General features: G+C 46.7%; 1 long non-coding RNA gene across 1 annotated transcript; it reads right to left on the reverse strand.

Moving 5' to 3' along the window:
- Nucleotides 1–291: 291 nt before the first annotated feature.
- LOC141059349 (uncharacterized) lies at nucleotides 292–2,113 on the reverse strand. Its single transcript, XR_012222418.1, has 5 exons — nucleotides 1,520–2,113; nucleotides 1,010–1,419; nucleotides 790–923; nucleotides 461–691; nucleotides 292–373 (listed from the first exon to the last, which is right to left on the reverse strand). It is a non-coding gene; the product is annotated as an uncharacterized lncRNA (long non-coding RNA).
- Between the last annotated feature and the right edge of the window lie 15,795 nt (nucleotides 2,114–17,908).

A 17,908-nucleotide genomic window follows, 5' to 3' on the forward strand; every position in this document is an offset into this window, starting at 1 on the left:
ATTATCTACAGTTTCAAACTCAGTGGCTGGTGTGGCTAGTCCCTGACAAGTACAGTAAGAATTTAATATAAATAGAAGTGTTCAATAATTACCTTGAAGAGCTCCTTTTCTGGTTCTGCCTCATGGAACGTGTCTGCATGAGAAAGGACGGGGAAGGTACATGTGCCCTGAAATGAATACATTAGTATTAAAAGCTGGTAATGAGTGCATCCATTAGCTTGGCACCATGGTATTGGAGTAAAGGTATTTTCACCTTGCACTCGAAGTCTCTTCATGCTCACTCTCCAGTTCTTCGGGAATCAGTTCTGGTATCTGGGAACTGTGGACTGCAGCTGTCTGGTCTCTTCTTCCCCTGGTGTTCTCTTCTGCAACCCTTTAGGGGAATCAAAAAGAAGAAAAAAAGAAGTGTTTGTCAAGTTTATTTCAAAGCATGTATTATTTTCATTTCACAATAAAATACCTTGAAGTGCTGGCTGTGGCTTCTTGACTCGCTGACTTCCGTGCTTCCACCAGTAGGCTGTGTCCATGGCAAATGTCATCCATGTTCTTTTCCTGGTAGTTCCTGTCCGCTGTAAGATTTGAATGTGCAAAATACCTGGCGACCAGACGTTGCACGTCAGTACATCTTGAGAGAGTCCAGGATTCAAGCACTTTTCTAACCATCTGGCTGGTGACTATGGGGAGATGAAACCTAAAAAAAAAAAAAATTTTATATATATATACATATATATATATATATATATAACACTACATGTAGAGACTAAGATGTATGACTTTTAATAATCTTACTTCCTGTGAAAAAGGTTCATATCATTGGTTACGTTGTAAATTGCTTTCCCTGTAGAGGACACAAAAAAGGCATCTTCCGAATTTTCTGTCATGCACACTGTAGGTCGAACATGTCTAAAATACACATCGAACCACTCTAAAGGCAAAAAAAATACAATTATATGACTCAAAAACCCACATTTCAACTTTGCAGTAAGGAGTAGACTTTGATAAATCCTACCTTTTCTTCGGTTGGAGTCAACGCAAAGCTGGCCACTTGTTGTGTTGAATTCTTGTGGTCCTTGACCCCGATGACCACAAAGTCTTCTCCTTTATATGAATGCTGAACCCTCTCCTTCCACTCAGAAACCTACAAGTCACAAGATGGTAAAGTTTGAGCAACAGGTGTTACTTAATAGGACCAGCTAGAGGAGGTGGTTACTTGCAGTCATATGCTGTACTACTCCTGGTCATTGTGCGTGCTTCAGCACCAGGAGGCACTCCAGGTAATAAAGAATTTGTAGTTGTTGTTCTGTATCTTTGCTCCCATTACAAACATTTCTGATACACCTCAAGAACTCCGGCTTTGCGACATCTAGAATTTTCTGAGCCTCCACTGCGTTCATTGTCAATGAATTCAATGCCCGGTACCTAAGAAAAAAGTTAAAACATATGATGTTAGGTCATCTGAAAACCTGGAGGGGATTAAGAATTTATTAAATATACACAAATCATAATAGCCATAATTCACCTTTTGCCAACAACCTCCTTTGAAATGCCTTTAGACAGCCTAGTCTGAATGTCTTTGGTCACACCTTCGAAGATTTTGAAGGAATTGTACAAATCCCGGTCCTCATGCGCCAGATTGGATGCCCTTAGTTGATGGTGGACGAATCTCTTCAGATGCTTCAAGTAATTGAATACTGTCTGGGATGTGAGTTTGATATCCTGTAGCTTAGTTAAAAATGAGATAGACTTTGGGATGTCCAGCACAAAGTTCAAGGTCACACGTTGTGGGTCCATATAGTAAAGGAATCTTGCGATGTTCTCAACCTCTTGCTTGTAGTTTTGAACACGCAGGGTCCTGTGTAAATAGTAAGCAAAACTTTGCAGAATAGGATCACTTAGCGAATGACGTTTATAGAGACCTGCAGTCTTCATCTTTTTCCGGATATCAGTTGTCCATTTTGTCTGCATAACTCTAATTTTGGTGGAAAGAACAACAAGCCAATGTTGAGATATTTTAGAAACCATGAAAAGTCAAGAAAAACCATGAAAATATAATGCGCATAAACTAACTTCTGTGTTTGCAAATCCAAAGTACTGGGTTCCTCTTCATCCTCACTTTCCATTTGTGCAGAGGCTGTGGAGTCATCAGTTTCAATATCCCTCGGATCGGGCCAAAGTGGCCTTCATCATGTCCCATCTGGAGGGAGAGGCCCTGTCTTTGGTAAACCCGCTCTGGGAACGTGACGACCCGGTGGTCTCGAGTCTCCCGGTTTTCCTGGATACGTTTCGTAAGGTTTTCGATGAGCCGGGTCGGTTAGCCTCTCTCACTGAGTCACTCTTTAACTTACACCAGGGCTCTCTTCTCCGAGCTCGGCTGGAATAACGCGGCTTTGGTGGGGGCATTCTGGCGCGGTTTTTCTAGTAGAATAAAGGATGAACTCGCAGGTCGAGATACCCCGTCCACCTTAGAGGACCTTATCTCGCTGGCTACCCGCATTGACCTGCGCTTCCTGGAGCACGCTCGGGAGTCAGCGAGAGACAGGCGGTCCACCAGGTCTGTTTCTCCTTTCACCCGATCTGCCAGCTCTCGTTTGGCCAGTTCCTCTTCCCTCTCTTCGGGTGAGCCCATGCAGATAGACCGTCTCAGGTTGGCCGAGTTGCGTCAGAGAGAGAGACGGGCACAAGGTCTGTGCCTCTATTTCGGTGATTCGTCACACTATGTCCGCACCTGTCCTAAGAGTCAGGGAAATGACTCCACCTAGGTCAGGTAAGAGAGGCCTCCCTAGATGAGGATTCCTCTCATCCCCTTACGATTTCTGTGCTTTTGGTATCAGGAGGGAGGCGTGGTTCCGAGGTGGCCTACGTGGATTGGGGCTTAGCGGGTAACTTCATTCGGCCGGAAGAAGTGGACAAATACCAAATTCCTGTAGTCACTCTATCTAACCCAATTCAGATTGTCACCGTTGTTGGCAAACCGCTACAGGTGACCGTCACCTTGGTCACTGAAGAGGTGAAGTTGCGAGTCGGAGCCTTACATCGAGAGAAGATAGCCTTTTACGTTTTGCCTAAGCTCTCTCACGCCATTCTACTTGGTCTCCCATGGTTAAGGACTCATCAGCCTGTTCTCGACTGGTCTTCTGGGGAGAAACTCCGCTGGGGGCACCCGTGCCAAGCTCGCTGACTCCTGTCTATCTGGCGGTCGCTCCTCGGTCTCCTCCAGACCTTCCGGGCCTTCCTCCAGCCTACAGCTCTTTCGCCGATGTGTTTGATAAGGAGGCAGAGGTCCTTCCTCCTCACCGGCCGTTGGACTGCCCAATTGAGCTTGTTCCCGGTTCAACCCCTCCCAGGGGCAGAATTTACCCTCTGTCTCCTGCAGAGACTATCGCCATGCCTTAGTATGTCCGAGAGAACCTCGCCAAAGGCTTTATACGGAAGTCCTCCTCGCCCGCGGAGCCGGGTTCTTCATCAAAAAGAAGGACGGAACTCTACGGCCGTGCATTGACTATAGGGGCTTGAATGAAATTACCATCAAGAACAGGTACCCTCTTCCACTCATTCCGGAGTTGTTTGACCGTCTCAGAGGGGCTCGGGTCTTCTCCAAGCTGGACCTCAGAGGAGCCTATAATCTGGTCTGTATCCGTGCAGGTGATGAGTGGAAGACCACTTTCAACACTCGAGATAGTCATTACGAGTACCTGGTCATGCCCTTTGGTCTCTGCAATGCTCCTGCGGTGTTTCAGGAGTTCGTCAATGAGATCTTTCGGGATCTTTTGTACTCCTGTGTGGTCATGTACTTGCACGACATCCTCGTCTTCTCGCCGGACCTCCTGTCCCACAGAAAGTGTCCGCCTGGTGCTTCAGCGTCTTCGGGAGAATCGCCTGTATGCGAAAATCGAGAAATGTCTCTTCGAACAGACCTCTCTGCCGTTTCTGGGATACATTATCTCCGATACTGGTCAAAGGATGGATCCCGAGAAGTTGTCTGCCATCCTCAAATGGCCTCGCCCCGTCGGATTAAAGGTGATACAACGATTCCTCGGGTTCGCCAACTATTACTGGCAATTTTTCTCTCACTTCTCCGTGATCACAAGACCCATTTCTGCGCTCACCCGTAAAGGGTCTACTCCCAAGGATTGGTCTCCTGAGGCAGAAGAGGCCTTTCTGACCCTAAAACGGGCTTTCTCCACGGCTCCGGTCCTGCATCGCCCTGAGAGCGATTAACCTTTTCTACTCGAGGTGGACGCTTCCTCGACGGGGGCCAGGGCGATACTGTCCCAGAGAACCGCCTCCGGTCACCTGCACCCTTGTGGCTTCTTCTCGAAGGCCTTTTCTCCATTCGAGTGTAACTACTCGATCGTCGACCAGGAACTTTTAGCCATCAAGTTGGCCTTGGTGGAATGGCGCCACCTCCTGGAAGGAGCTGTCCATCCCTTTGTCATCTTCTCGGACCACAAGAATCTGGCCTATCTCCAGTCTGCCCAGAGACTTAACCCTCGCCAGGCCAGATGGTCCTTATTTTTTGCTCGATTTGATTTTGAGCTCCGTTTCTGTCCTGGCAACAAGAATTCCAAAGCCGACGCCCTGTCCAGGGTCTTCCAGCCAAACGAATCCACAGAGGAACCTTCATATATCATTGATCCCACTAGGATCATCACCGTGGCTCCAGTGAACTGGCTTACTCCCCCACCTGGCAAGACGCTTGTGCCAGAAAATCTCAAGCGAAAGGTCCTTCTATGGGGGCACTCCTCCAAACTGGTCGGCAATGCCAGAACTAAGAAGACCCTTGACCTTATCACGTGTCACTACTGGTGGTCCACGCTTTGCCAAGATGTACTCGACTTTGTGGCTTCTTGTCCATCCTGTGCTAAAAACAAAGTGCCACGGAGACCTCCGTCCGGCTTGTTGCTTCCGTTGCCCGTCCCTACGGTTCCTTGGGAAAACATCGCCATGGATTTCATCACCGACCTACCCTGCTCTTCGGGCTGCACAGTCATCGTGCTGGTGGATCGTTTTTCCAAGATGGCTCACTTCGTCCGTCTGCCCGGTCTTCCCTCAGCGCCGGAGCTGGCCAAAATCTTCATTCACCAAATCTTCAGACTTCACGGACTACCTCGACGCATTGTGTCTGACCGAGGGGTTCAGTTTACCGCCAAGTTCTGGCGTTCGCTTTGTAAGCTCATGAACGTTACCCTCGATTTCTCCTCGGCCTACCATCCACAGTCCAACGGACAGGTAGAGCGTACCAACCAGATGCTTACGGGGTACTTACTTCACTTCTCCAACGCCCACCAGAACGATTGAGTCAACTTGCTCCCTTGGGCAGAGGTCGCTTATAACAACCATGCTGGTGAGTCTTCGGCCAAGTCTCCGTTTTTCATTGTTTTTGGCAGACATCCTGGTGTTCCTCTTCCGGTAACTCCTGCCTCCGAGGTACCAACGCCTTGTCCTCTGAATTTTCTAAGATTTGGTCTGAGACCAACACATCACTCAAGAGATCCGCTGATCAGATGAAGATTTATGCAGACAAAAAGATCCTCCACTGTATCGTGTTGGGGACAAGGTCTGGCTCTCCTCCAAATTCATCCGATTGAAACTGCCCTCCTACAAACTGGGTCCACGCTACATCGGTCCGTTTGAAGTTCTGGGACGTATTAACGAAGTCGACTACAAATTGAGGTTGCCTGCTTCACTCCGGATCCCGAACACCTTTCACGTCTCTCTCCTGAAGCCTGTGGTGCTGAATCGCTTCCATTCCTCGCTTGATCCTGGTCCTCAGCCGGTGGGTGCCGATGATGTTTTTGAAGTGCAGGACATTCTCGCTGTGAAGAGGGTTAGAGGTAGGACTTTCTTTCTTGTTGATTGGAAGGGCTTTGGTCCTGAGGAGAGATCCTGGGAGCCCCGGGAGAATATCAATGCTCCCCGTATCCTCAAGAGGTTTCTTGCTATCCTCCGGGGAGGGCGGCTTAGGGGGTACTGTTACACCGCTCCGCCATACTCACCCGGCCTCCGCTCCCACGCCGCAGCCTCTCTCCACCCGACGGCCGCGGCGGTCACCTGAGACGGGCTCACGACCGATCCCCTACTTCCTACTTCTTATGCTCCAGCTGTGCCCTGACCCGGAAGCACCTTTTGACCAATGGCTGATCAGACGGGGCCATATCAGGCCGCTTCCCCCTGAGGGAGGTGCCTGATCGTTGTGCTTCCTAGCACTCTGGCCTCGCTTCATCGTGTGCTCTCTGCTCCTGCAGTTCCGTTCTCAGCTGCTTTCTGCAGCAGCCTCTCAGCCCTGCTACCAGTGTTCCTGGTTCTCTTCCGCAGTTCTGCCTCCTGTGTTCCTGTCGTCCTACTTCAGTCCTGTCTCCAGTGTACCTGCCGTCCTACTCCAGTCCTGCCTTCAGCGTTCCTGCCGTCCTACTCCAGTCCTGTCTCCAGTGTTCCTGCCATCCTACTCCAGTCCTGTCTCCAGTGTTCCTGCCGTCCTACTTCAGTCCTGTCTCCAGTGTTCCTACTCCTGTCATTCCTTCTCATTCCTGTCTTGTGTCTCACTTCTTTCCGGCCTTCTGGTTCCAGTCTTGTTCTATCATTCTTTACTCCAGTCTCACTCCGGTCCATCCTGAGTCGCCCCTCTCGGTACGGGCTACCGTGGTACTTGAACCCCTGGGCCTGCTCCTAACGGTCCCTGTATAGGGGTCGGTTCCACCTGGCAGCTCGCCCGGGGCCCCTCGGTGCCACGGTCCACTCCTGGGGTTTCCTGCTCCAGACCACCCACGCTATCATAGTCTAATGGGGAACAATACACCTTCCACTAAAGCCAACCCAGCAGTTGAAGACCTAATCAGGCGTGTCTACATTTATTAAAATTAGCAACAGACACAACCAAAGAGGCATCGGTTTCAGTAGAGCATAACTAGTATAATAGGGACCGATACCTCTTCCACTGTATATAAAAATGATTTTTCTCTCCTTTTACATAAAAACCCTATGCTAAAATTAGCCCCCTTCGTACTGGGAATAACAAGGATACTTTTTTTTTTTTTTTTAATTAAAGAGGACTATCATTTATTGTTGACCATCATAATTGGATTAATAAATTGTTATCCGATTTAACATCTTTAGGTATTGTAAGAACATCAAGACCCCTGTCCCTCTAATGCTCTGTACATTAATCAGAACTTACTTAATCAATTAAAATTAATAGTAAACGGGACTATAAACTATATAGAAATCTGAGCTATTATGCTCTTTTTGTATACGAGAAATAAATTATTTAATTAATACCATAAAACTAATATTGGAGGGACTTTGGAGCACAGAACTATAAAAATAATTGGGCTTATCTGTCAGCATTAGACAGTGACGATGGATTCCAAGAACTTGATACCTATGCTGAGAGATATACATTCCCCTCCTTCTGACTGGTCAGGAGAGATGAGCCCAGTCTTCTCCTGGTTCCGCTTAGTGAGGAGTTTGGAGCGGACGCCGCAGACACGTGATGTATAACGAATACACAGCTCCAACTGCAAAGATTGTTCCTGCGGGACGCATCTGATTATCCGTCTGGATGATTTGCACGGAATACTAGGATACGTTGGACCAACTCCAATGTGGTGGTCTCCTCAATCCCTGATTGGTCTTCACAGGAATGACGTAGGAAACAGGTGGGACTCAGGTAATTATAAATGCACTTCGATTTAGCCGCCACATGTGGCCACCAATCTTGACGATACGTTATGTTAACACAGCATCAGAAATCTACTGCGTGCTTTATGCACAACTGCTAGCCCCTGATGAACATGGCAGTAATGTCTTATGATGAAATGCGTACGATGACTGACTGGGATCAGCACCTTCAGACTGAATCAGCGATCAATCCGATCCTTATAATCGTGTCAGGACACGGATGGTGCTTATGTATCCCGCTACACTAAACGATGTCCCAGCGATCCCACCAACGATCCGACATGATGGTATCGCTGGGACATCGTTAGACAGCCCCTCCAGCGATCAGGAGCAGCGACGCTGGACGCTGGTTTCTAAAGTAAACGTCGAGTATCCAGGAGCCGCGGCTCCTGGATACCCGCTGTTTACCTTGGAAACCGGCGTACACGCTGGTTTCCAAGGTAAACATCCGGTATCTAGGAGCCACGCTGCTCCTGGATACCCGACGTTTACATTAGAAACCAGCGTCGCTGATCGCTAGTCACTCGCTGACACATGCAGCGATGTGTGCTGGGCAGCGGGAGACCAGCGATCTAAAAACGTCCCTAGCCGCTCGAGCACGATCAGCGATAAGCGGCAGGGGGGCTGGTCGCTGATCCCCGTCACACACAGCGATCTCGCTGGCGAGATCGCTGTGTCACAAAATCAGCCATCTCGCTAGCGAGATCGCTGTGTGTGACGGGACCCTTACATTGGCATCCAGAAAAAAGGTAACGTAATACTATTTTAGCGACAGCCCCAACTAAAATATAGCGTGTTGCTGTCAATATCCTTCAATATATAACATCCAGCAATACATTAAGAAATAGTGACAGCTCCATCTAAAATACAACGTGTTGCTGGACTCAAACACCTTATGTCTAACAATAAGATATAGTGACAGCTTCATTTAAACACAGTATGTGGCGGGTAAAAGGATATATAGATCTAATGCTTATTGAGAAAGTACATTAAGAAGACAAGACAGTCAATTCCTCTGGAGATACTGTGTGCTGCCATTAACAAGGCCTTTGGTTAACTGGTATTTCTCTAGGGCTCCTACTCGTATCTTATAACATATAGGCAGAGCGCCTACTAAAGCCACTCATCTCGGGGTATAATAAAAACCAGAATTTTGTTTCTGACATACTGGGGGAAGGAAGAGAAATATAATCTACTATATCATTGTCTAATTCTGTCTGTAACAGAAATCCTGCGTCGCTGATTGGTTCCGGCCGGCCATGACCAATCAGCGACAGGCGCAGTCCGGCCACGAATTGGTGCAGAATTCGAACGAGCACGCCACCACTACCGTCGTGAGATCTGTGGCGCAAGCCACTGATCTCCCGACGGTTGCTGCGGGTCATCTCCTGCCACATGGAGGTCAGCGGCAACGCAGTCGGGAGATGACCGGCGCAGTGCTCAATGTGCGGATGGTACCCAGGATCCGGAAGAGAGGAGACTCTCATCCAGGCCCTGGGTACCATAAACCAGGGCTGTGGAGTCGGTAAGCCAAACCTGCGACTCCGACTCCTCAATTTCCCTTACACCGACTCCGACTCCACGACTCCGACTCCCACATATATTGCTTATATTTAAGTGAAAAATTTATTGTAGTACAATGTGAACATCAGACATTTAATCATTTCTATGATCCAATAATCAAGATATTTAGATAGAACATATCTATTTATTGGAATACAACTTTAGAACACAAAAAACTGTAATAAATTGTAAATATGTAATACACTGTATACATGTACATGTATACGGTACAGACCAAAGTTTGGACACACCTTCTCATTCAAAGAGTTTTCTTTATTTTCATGACTATGAAAATTGTAGATTCATTCTGAAGGCATCAAAACAATGAATTAACACATGTGGAATTATATAATTAAAGTGTGAAACAACTGAAAATATGTCTTATATTCTGGATTCTTCAAAGTAGCCACCTTTTGCTTTGATTACGGCTTTGCACACTCTTGGCATTCTCTTGATGTGCTTCAAGTGGTAGTCACCAGAAATGGTCTTCCAACAGTCTTGAAGGAGTTCCCAGAGATGCTTAGCACTTGTTGGCCCTTTTTACTTCACTCTGCGGTCCAGCTCACCCCAAATCATCTCGATTAGGTTCAGGTCTGGTGACTGTGGAGGCCAGGTCATCTGGCGTAGCACCCCATCACTCTCCTTCTTCTTGGTCAAATAGCCCTTACACAGCCTGGAGGTATGTTTGAGGCCATTGTCCTGTTGAAAAATAAATGATGGTCCAACTAAACACAAACCGGATGGAATAGCATGCCGCTGCAAGATGCTGTGGTAGCCATGCTGGTTCAGTATGCCTTCAATTTTGAATAAATCCCCAACAGTGTCACCAGCAAAGCACCCACACACCATCACACCTCCTCCTCCATGCTTCACGGTGGGAACCAGGCATGTAGAGTCCATCCGTTCACCTTTTCTGCGTTGCACAAAGACATGGTGGTTGGAACCAAAGATGTCAAATTTGGACTCCTCAGACCAAAGCACAGATTTCCCTGGTCTAATGTCCATTCCTTGTGTTCTCTAGCCCAAACAAGTCTCTTCTGCTTGTTGCCTGTCATTAGCAGTGGTTTCCTAGCAGCTATTTTACCATGAAGGCCTGCTGCACAAAGTCTCCTCTTAACAGTTGTTGTAGAGATGTGTCTGCTACTAGAACTCTGTGTGGCATTGACCTGGTCTCTATTCTGAGCTGCTGTTAACCTGCGATTTCTGAGGCTGGTGACTCAGATGAACTTATCCTCCGCAGCAGAGGTGACTCTTGGTCTTCCTTTCCTGGGGCGCTACTCATGTGAGCCAGTTTCTTTGTAGCGCTTGATGGTTTTTGCCAATGCACTTGGGGACACTTTCAAAGTTTTCCCAATTTTTCGGACTGACTAACCTTCATTTCTTAAAGTAATGATGGCCACTCGTTTTTCTTTACTCAGCTGCTTTTTTCTTGCCATAATACAAATTCTAACAGTCTATTCAGTAGGACTATCACCTGTGTATCCACCAGACTTCTGCACAACACAACTGATGGTCCCAACCTCATTTATAAGGCAAGAAATCCCACTTATTAAATTAAACCTGACAGGGCACACCTGTGAAGTGAAAACAATTTCCGGTGACTACCTCTTGAAACTCATCAAGAGAATGCCAAGAGTGTGCAAAGCAGAAATCAAAGCAAAAGGTGGCTACTTTGAAGAACCTAGAATATAAGACATACAGTATTTTCAGTTGTTTCACACTTTTTTGTTAATTACATAATTCCACATGTGCTAATTCATAGTTTTGATGCCTTCAGAGTGAATCTACAATTTTCATAGTCATGAAAATAAAGAAAATGCTTTGAGAAGGTGTGTCCAAACTTTTGGTCTGTACCTGTGTGTATATATATATATATATATATATATATATATATATATATATATATATATACACACACACACACACACACACACATACACACACTATGACTTATCTCGGCTAAGATAAAGCCTAGATCCTCAGGCTACATTCACACTATGGGTGTAGCCAGGATCAAACCTAGGGGGGGGCAGAATCTCATACTGTTCCGCAGAATTTCATACTGCACACCTCAGCTGCTGCAGAACCTCATACTTCACACCCCTACACTTGAAAATAAAGCCTGCACCTTAAGAAGATGTGGTGATGAATGCATTCTATTTATTCCAACTATCAGTTGATGTTGATGTTACTGAAGAAGAGCAATGCCTGTCCTGGGCGTCCTTTTGGGCAGCTATGAGGTGTACCTGACTGGTGCTTAAAAAAAAAAGGAGTGTTAGTCTGTGTGCTATCCGGCTTTAATTCTTTTTGGTACAGATATGATATGGATAGACAGATATGGATATATAGATAGAGCAGATTTCTAATCTGCTTTTGCTATTGAAAACATTATGAGCTCAAAAACCTTTCAGGTGATGCGGTGATCTGCTTTTGCAACTGAAAACCGTATCCTCAAAAAACGCAGGAAAAAAGCTGTGTGTGAATGTAGCCTTAGATCAGGAATAGAACAGTCATTTATAGGACATTTCATAACTTTCCCAAATTCCTATGAAAAAAATATTCAGCATATTCTGCATTGAACTACTGTACCCAACTTATTATATATTTTAGAAGTCGGAGTCGGTCCATTTTATACCACCAAAATGAGCACCGACTCCGCGACTCCGACTCCACAGCCCTGCCATAAACCTGTAAAAAATAGTTAAAATAGAAAATAGTGATATACTCACCTTCCGACGGCCCCGTCTCTTTCCCTCCTCTCACCACGCACCCGGCATCTTCCAGTTCCACTAATGCTTTGCACGAAAGACTGCTAATGACGTAGCGCTCTCATGAGAGTGAAGTCATCTCCGGTCCTTCGCGCTAAGCATTACTGGGAATGGAAGATGCCCGGGAGCATGGAGAGGAGATCAGGGGCAGTCGGAAGGTGAGTATAACCCCCGCTGGCCATATTCTAGAATACCCAATGTGTTAGAATTGGGCCACCATCTAGTGTTGCTATAATATTATTAGACCAAATAAAATAAACCCACTTTCAGATTCATGAAAGGGTGAATTATAAGCCGTTCTTTTGCCCCTTCTACAGACTGGTTCATATAAGGACTGGAATCGCAGACCCCAATTGAAATACCACAGTTACTGTGGCTTACCAGATATCTTTAGGTATATTATACTTTCACATTAAAGGGGTTGTCCGGGCTTTTCACAATCTCAGTGCGTATTGGGGCTGCAGAATGATGACAATAAGTAATTTACCTTCTGTCACCAGTTTGTAGGGTTTTCTAGTTATCAGTCTCTTGCTTCTGAGCAGAATGTCTAAGGGGGGAGGGGTGTTCTGGCACTGAAATGAGAACTGGTCGTTTCCTCCTACTCTACTACGATTTTCACTCCTCACTAGAGTTTCACTTTCCATAGATCACTGTTCAGTGTGTGTCTGGGGGAGGAGCAGCTGGGTGATTCTGCTCTCTGCACTGAGGCTGCTAGAGGGGGAGGATTTGTTACTGTGTGAGGAGAGCTTGTTCATGTGGATGGGGAGGGCATGTAGCTATGGAGGGTGGGGTTGTTGCTATAGAGGGCAGGTTTTTAGTAGAGTAGGAGGAAACGACCAGTTCTCATTTCAATGCCAGAACACACACCCCCTTGGACGTTCTGCTCAGAAACAAGAGACTGATATCTAGAAAACCCTGCAAACTGGTGACAGAAGGTAAATTACTTGTCATCATTCTGCAGCCCAGATATGCACAGAGATTATGTGAAAAGCCCGGACAACCCCTTTAACACAAAAGAGAATCTTCTAATATTTCTATTATTAAAAGTTATGTCTTAAGGTCAACGACCAAAGAGTTTGATATGGAGGACCAGGTTCAGAGCGATATCAAGACTTATACACATACTGACATGGGTTCACTGATCAATGCTGCCGCCAATGCCATCGGATTGACTCCTGAGCAGATAGCTAGAGAAGGTGAGACATATCAAGAGATCATCAACGAGGGTGAATGACCCAGGCCCCCGCCGTGACCCACACCGACAGAGCACAACAAGAGCAGTTTGAAGCCCCAAGACAAGAACCCCCCACGTCCACGAGAGACAAAGACCAGCAAGCCCCAGGAGAACCAGCAGTCCAACCAACACAACCACTGTGAGCCAGCACAAGTGACACAGATAATTTCCACCTTGCACCCACCAGCTTTACAAGCATTGTCGAGGAGGTAGACATCCCGGCGTAACAAGAAAACAACAGAGCGATGGCCCAGCTCTGGCACAGGCAAGATCAAAGAAGCCAAGCCAGGGAAACCCAAGTCAAGGGGAAAGAGCCACACCGCAAGAAACCAAGACCACCCAGGGGCCAAGACTCCAGACACAATGCCGAGGCACCGCCAAATGACCCAGTCACCGACTACTGGGAGGCTCTGAGAGGCTCCAAACCTTGGTGCAAGGTTGTCTCTAGACACCTTAGAAAAGACTATCAGACGAAACAAGCTGCCCTGGATGTCATCGATTTCAGTGAATCTGATCAATCGACCATGAAGAGTCTCTGAGTGAATATGTCAAGGACTATGTGCGAATGGGTCTTCAGTCAAACAAGGGATATATAGAGAAAATACTCTGGAAAGCTTCAGAGAGGACCCATCACTCTAGAGAGGAAGATGATGTCAAATCTTACTAAACAGGTATCCGGACTCTCTGATCAGGTAACCCAATTAAAGAAGATAGTCGGCGAATTGAAGTCCCGTGACAAGATGATCTCCGTCATGGGTACAAGAATCAGAGAGGAGAGCGTGAGCACATTCTATGGCACAAAGGAGACAAGTGGCCTTGGCCCACACTCAGACACCCTACAGGAGAAGACCACAGAGACGAGACAGAAGAAGCCGGAACATTATGGAATGCCAAATAAGGGGTTAGAACTTGAAAAGGCCTCATGGCTTAGAAAGGTTGCCAGGTCTCAATCTGGGAAAGAGATCACTTCTGACTGGATCAGGAGGTTCAGGGCATGCAAGACTCGGGATCACCTGGAGATGACCATAATTGAGTTTAGAGACACATGCGAGGACGATTAGGATAGTAAAATGTTGGAGTTGTTGATGTGTGCATCCCAAATTCCTTAAGTGCAACAGTTTTCAAGTTGCCCCATAACTATTAGTAAAGGCAAGCCAACCCCCAACAATTGTTCGTCATCCGTTAAGACTGTTACAAAAAAAAAAAAAGTTATGTCTTAATTATAATGTTTTTCTTACTCCAATTGGATTAGTCAGTGAAAGATTTAGTATAATGCACCCCATAGACATCCATATTACTATAATATACCACCATATTAGTTTAATGCATCCCCATAGTCATGCATAATAGTATAATGCACCCCCATTGTCATACAAAAAGTATAATGCAAGCAATTGTCATTTCTAGCAGTATAATGCACCCCATAGTAGTATAATGCACCCCCATAGTAGTATAATGCACTCCATAGCAGTATAATGCACCGCCATAGTAGTATAAGGCACCCCATAGCAGTATAATGCAAATCTATAGTAGGCTAATGCACCCCATTGTAGTATGATGCACCCACATAGTAGAATAAAGCACCCCTCAGCAGTATAATGCATCGACGTAGTATAATGCACCTCCATAGTATATTGCACCCTATAACAGTATAATACACCCCATAGCAGTATAATACACCCCCATAGACGTATAATACACATTAATAGAAGAATAATGTACCCCCACAGTAGTATAATGCACACCCATAGTAGTATCATACCCCCATAGCAGTATAATATCCCTCATACTAGGAAAATGCACACAATAGCAGTATAATGCAACCCATAGCAGTATAATGCAGACCCACAGTACTCTAATGCAGCCACGAAGCACTATCATGCACCCCATAACAGCATAATGCATGCCCTTAGTAGTATAATGCACCCCCACAGTAGTATAATGCACTCCCATAGTAGTATCATACCCCCATAGCAGTATAATATCCCTCATACTAGGAAAATGCACACAATAGTAGTGTAATGCAACCCATAGCAGTATAATGCAGACCCACAGTACTCTAATGCAGCCACGAAGCACTATCATGCACCCCAAAACAGCATAATGCATGCCCTTAGTAGTATAATGCACCACTATAGGAGTGTAATGCACCCCATAGCAGTATAATGCAGCCCCACAGCAGTATAATGTCCCTCATAGTAGGAAAATGCACAAAATAGCAGTATAATGCAACCTATAGCAGTATAATGCACACCCACAGTACTATCCCCACAGCAGTATAATGAATCCCCGTAGCACTATTATGCACCCCATAACAGCATAATGCATGTCCATAGTAGTATAATGCACCGCTATAGGAGTGTAATGCACCCCATAGCAGTATATTGCAGCCCAATAGTAGTATAATGCACCCCTAAAAGTATAATACACCCCATAACAGTAAAATGCAGCCCCATGGCAGTATAATGCACCCCACAGTACTATAATGCAACCAATAGCAGTATAGTGCACCCCTTAGCAGTATAATGCTACCCCATAGTAGTATAATGTTCCCCCATAGTAGTATAATGCTCCCCCATAGTAGTATAATGCACCCCTATAGTAGTATAATGCACCTCCATACCAGTTTATGCAGCTTCATAGCATTATAATGCACCCCTATAGTGGTGTAATGCACCCCAAAGTAGTATAATGCAGCCCCATAGAAGTATAATGCACCCCATAGACATATCATGCACCCCATAGCAGCACAATGCATGCCGTTAGAAGTATAATGCACCCCATAACAGCATAATGCATGCATGCCCTTAGTATTATAATGCAGCCCCATAGCAGTATAACGCAGGCCCATAGCAGCATAATGCAGCTTTATAGCAGTGTAATGCACTCCATAGTAATAGAATGCACCCCTATAGCAGGATATTGCACCCCCACAGCAGTATAAAGCACCCCCATAACAGTATAATACATTTCATTCCAGTATAATGGATCCCAATAGCAGTTTAATACACCCCATAGCAGTATAATGCACCCCCATATTAGAATGCATCCCCATAGATTTATAATGTACCCACATAACAGTAAAATGCACTCATATAGAAGTACAATGCAACCACATAGCAGATTAACCCCTTTCTGCCATGAGACGTACTATCCCGTCCATGTGCCCTGGGACTTAATTCCCAGGGACGGGATAGTACGTCATGGCATTTAATGGTCGCGATGATCGCATTAAAATTCCGACGCCATATTACCTTATGGTAGATGGCCTCGGCATCCTGGGGTCTGTTGCCGCCCTCCCTTCCTCCCGAGCGCTGTGATTGGCTGTTGAAATCGAAATCGGCGCGGCTGAAACAATGATGTCCTAGGCTAGGATCGAGTACCGATGTACTCGTTCCTGGATCCGGTGGCTGGCGTTGCCAGGCACTGGCAAAAACCCCCTGGATTGGCGCGATCGCCGATCGCATAGATCGCACCAATCGCAGGGCAGAGCGGCGCTATAGCAACGCTCTGCCCTGCCAGTATCAGTCCGGATCGGTGCTGTATTAGCACCGATCCTAGGCAGGGATCTGATACAGGCCCAGCAGGGCCTGCAGGACTGGTTGGCGTGATCGATTAGATCGGCGATCGCGCCAAACACAGGGCACAGCTGTGGTCACTCTGTGACCGCTCTGTGCCCTGCTGATGACCTGGGCATGACCTGCCTTTGAATCGGAGCTGTGAGCTCCGATCCTAGGCGGTTGTCATGGTCACCAGGCAGTGCAGGGATTGGTGGATCGATGTTATCATTCGATCCCACCAATGTCAGGTCACAGCAGCGATGTGACCGCTCTGTGACCTGCCCCTGACCTGTATGACAGCTCTGCAGGGGGTCCTCACACTAGCTGAGGATTCCCTAGAGAGCGGTCATACGTCTGGATCTCGCGGTGTGCTGGGTATTGTGGTGACACAGCAGCTTGTAGCATCACAATACCTGCTAAAGAAAGAAGATAGAAAACCCTACAATTTTAAGTATTGCCTGATCCCCGATCCCTGCCCAATCTAGCTTCACCCCCCCAATCTAGCTTCATCCCCCCCAATCTAGCTTCATCCCCCGCAATCCCCCCTTCCCACTACCCCTCTTTTTACCCCCCTCCACCCCCCCTTTGCGCCACCTCCGTGCGCACATTTTGCAGCCGCCGAGCGTCGATTGGTGACACAGTTCACCAATCAACACTCGTGCTTGCTTTTTTTTTCCCTAAGCCCCCTTTGCGCCAGCTCCATATTCGCATCCTACAGCCGCCAAACTTTGATAAGTGACATAGTTCACTTATCATAGCTTGTGCCTGTTGATTAACTTTTTTTTTCACCCCCCCTTTGCGCCACCTGACTACAAGCGTAAGTGCTAATCCCTGTCCGATCTCTCTTCATCCCCACCCTTCCCCCTCTTTTTACCCCCCTCAATCCCCCTTTGCGCCGCCTCTGTGCGCACATTTAGCAGCCCCCTTTGCGCCACTCCGTATTCGCATCCCACAGCCGCCAAACTGTGATAAGTGACATAGTTCACTTATCATAGCTTGTGCCTGCTGATTTCCTTTTTTTCACCCCCCTTTGCGCCACCTAACTACAAGCGTAAGTGCTAATCCCTGATCCCTGTCCGATCTCTCTTCATTCCCCCTTCCCCCTC

Source organism: Dendrobates tinctorius, unplaced genomic scaffold (genome assembly GCF_039654945.1).
Source record: "Dendrobates tinctorius isolate UK_male_01 unplaced genomic scaffold, ASM3965494v1 ptg000227l, whole genome shotgun sequence".
NCBI lineage: Eukaryota > Metazoa > Chordata > Amphibia > Anura > Dendrobatidae > Dendrobates > Dendrobates tinctorius.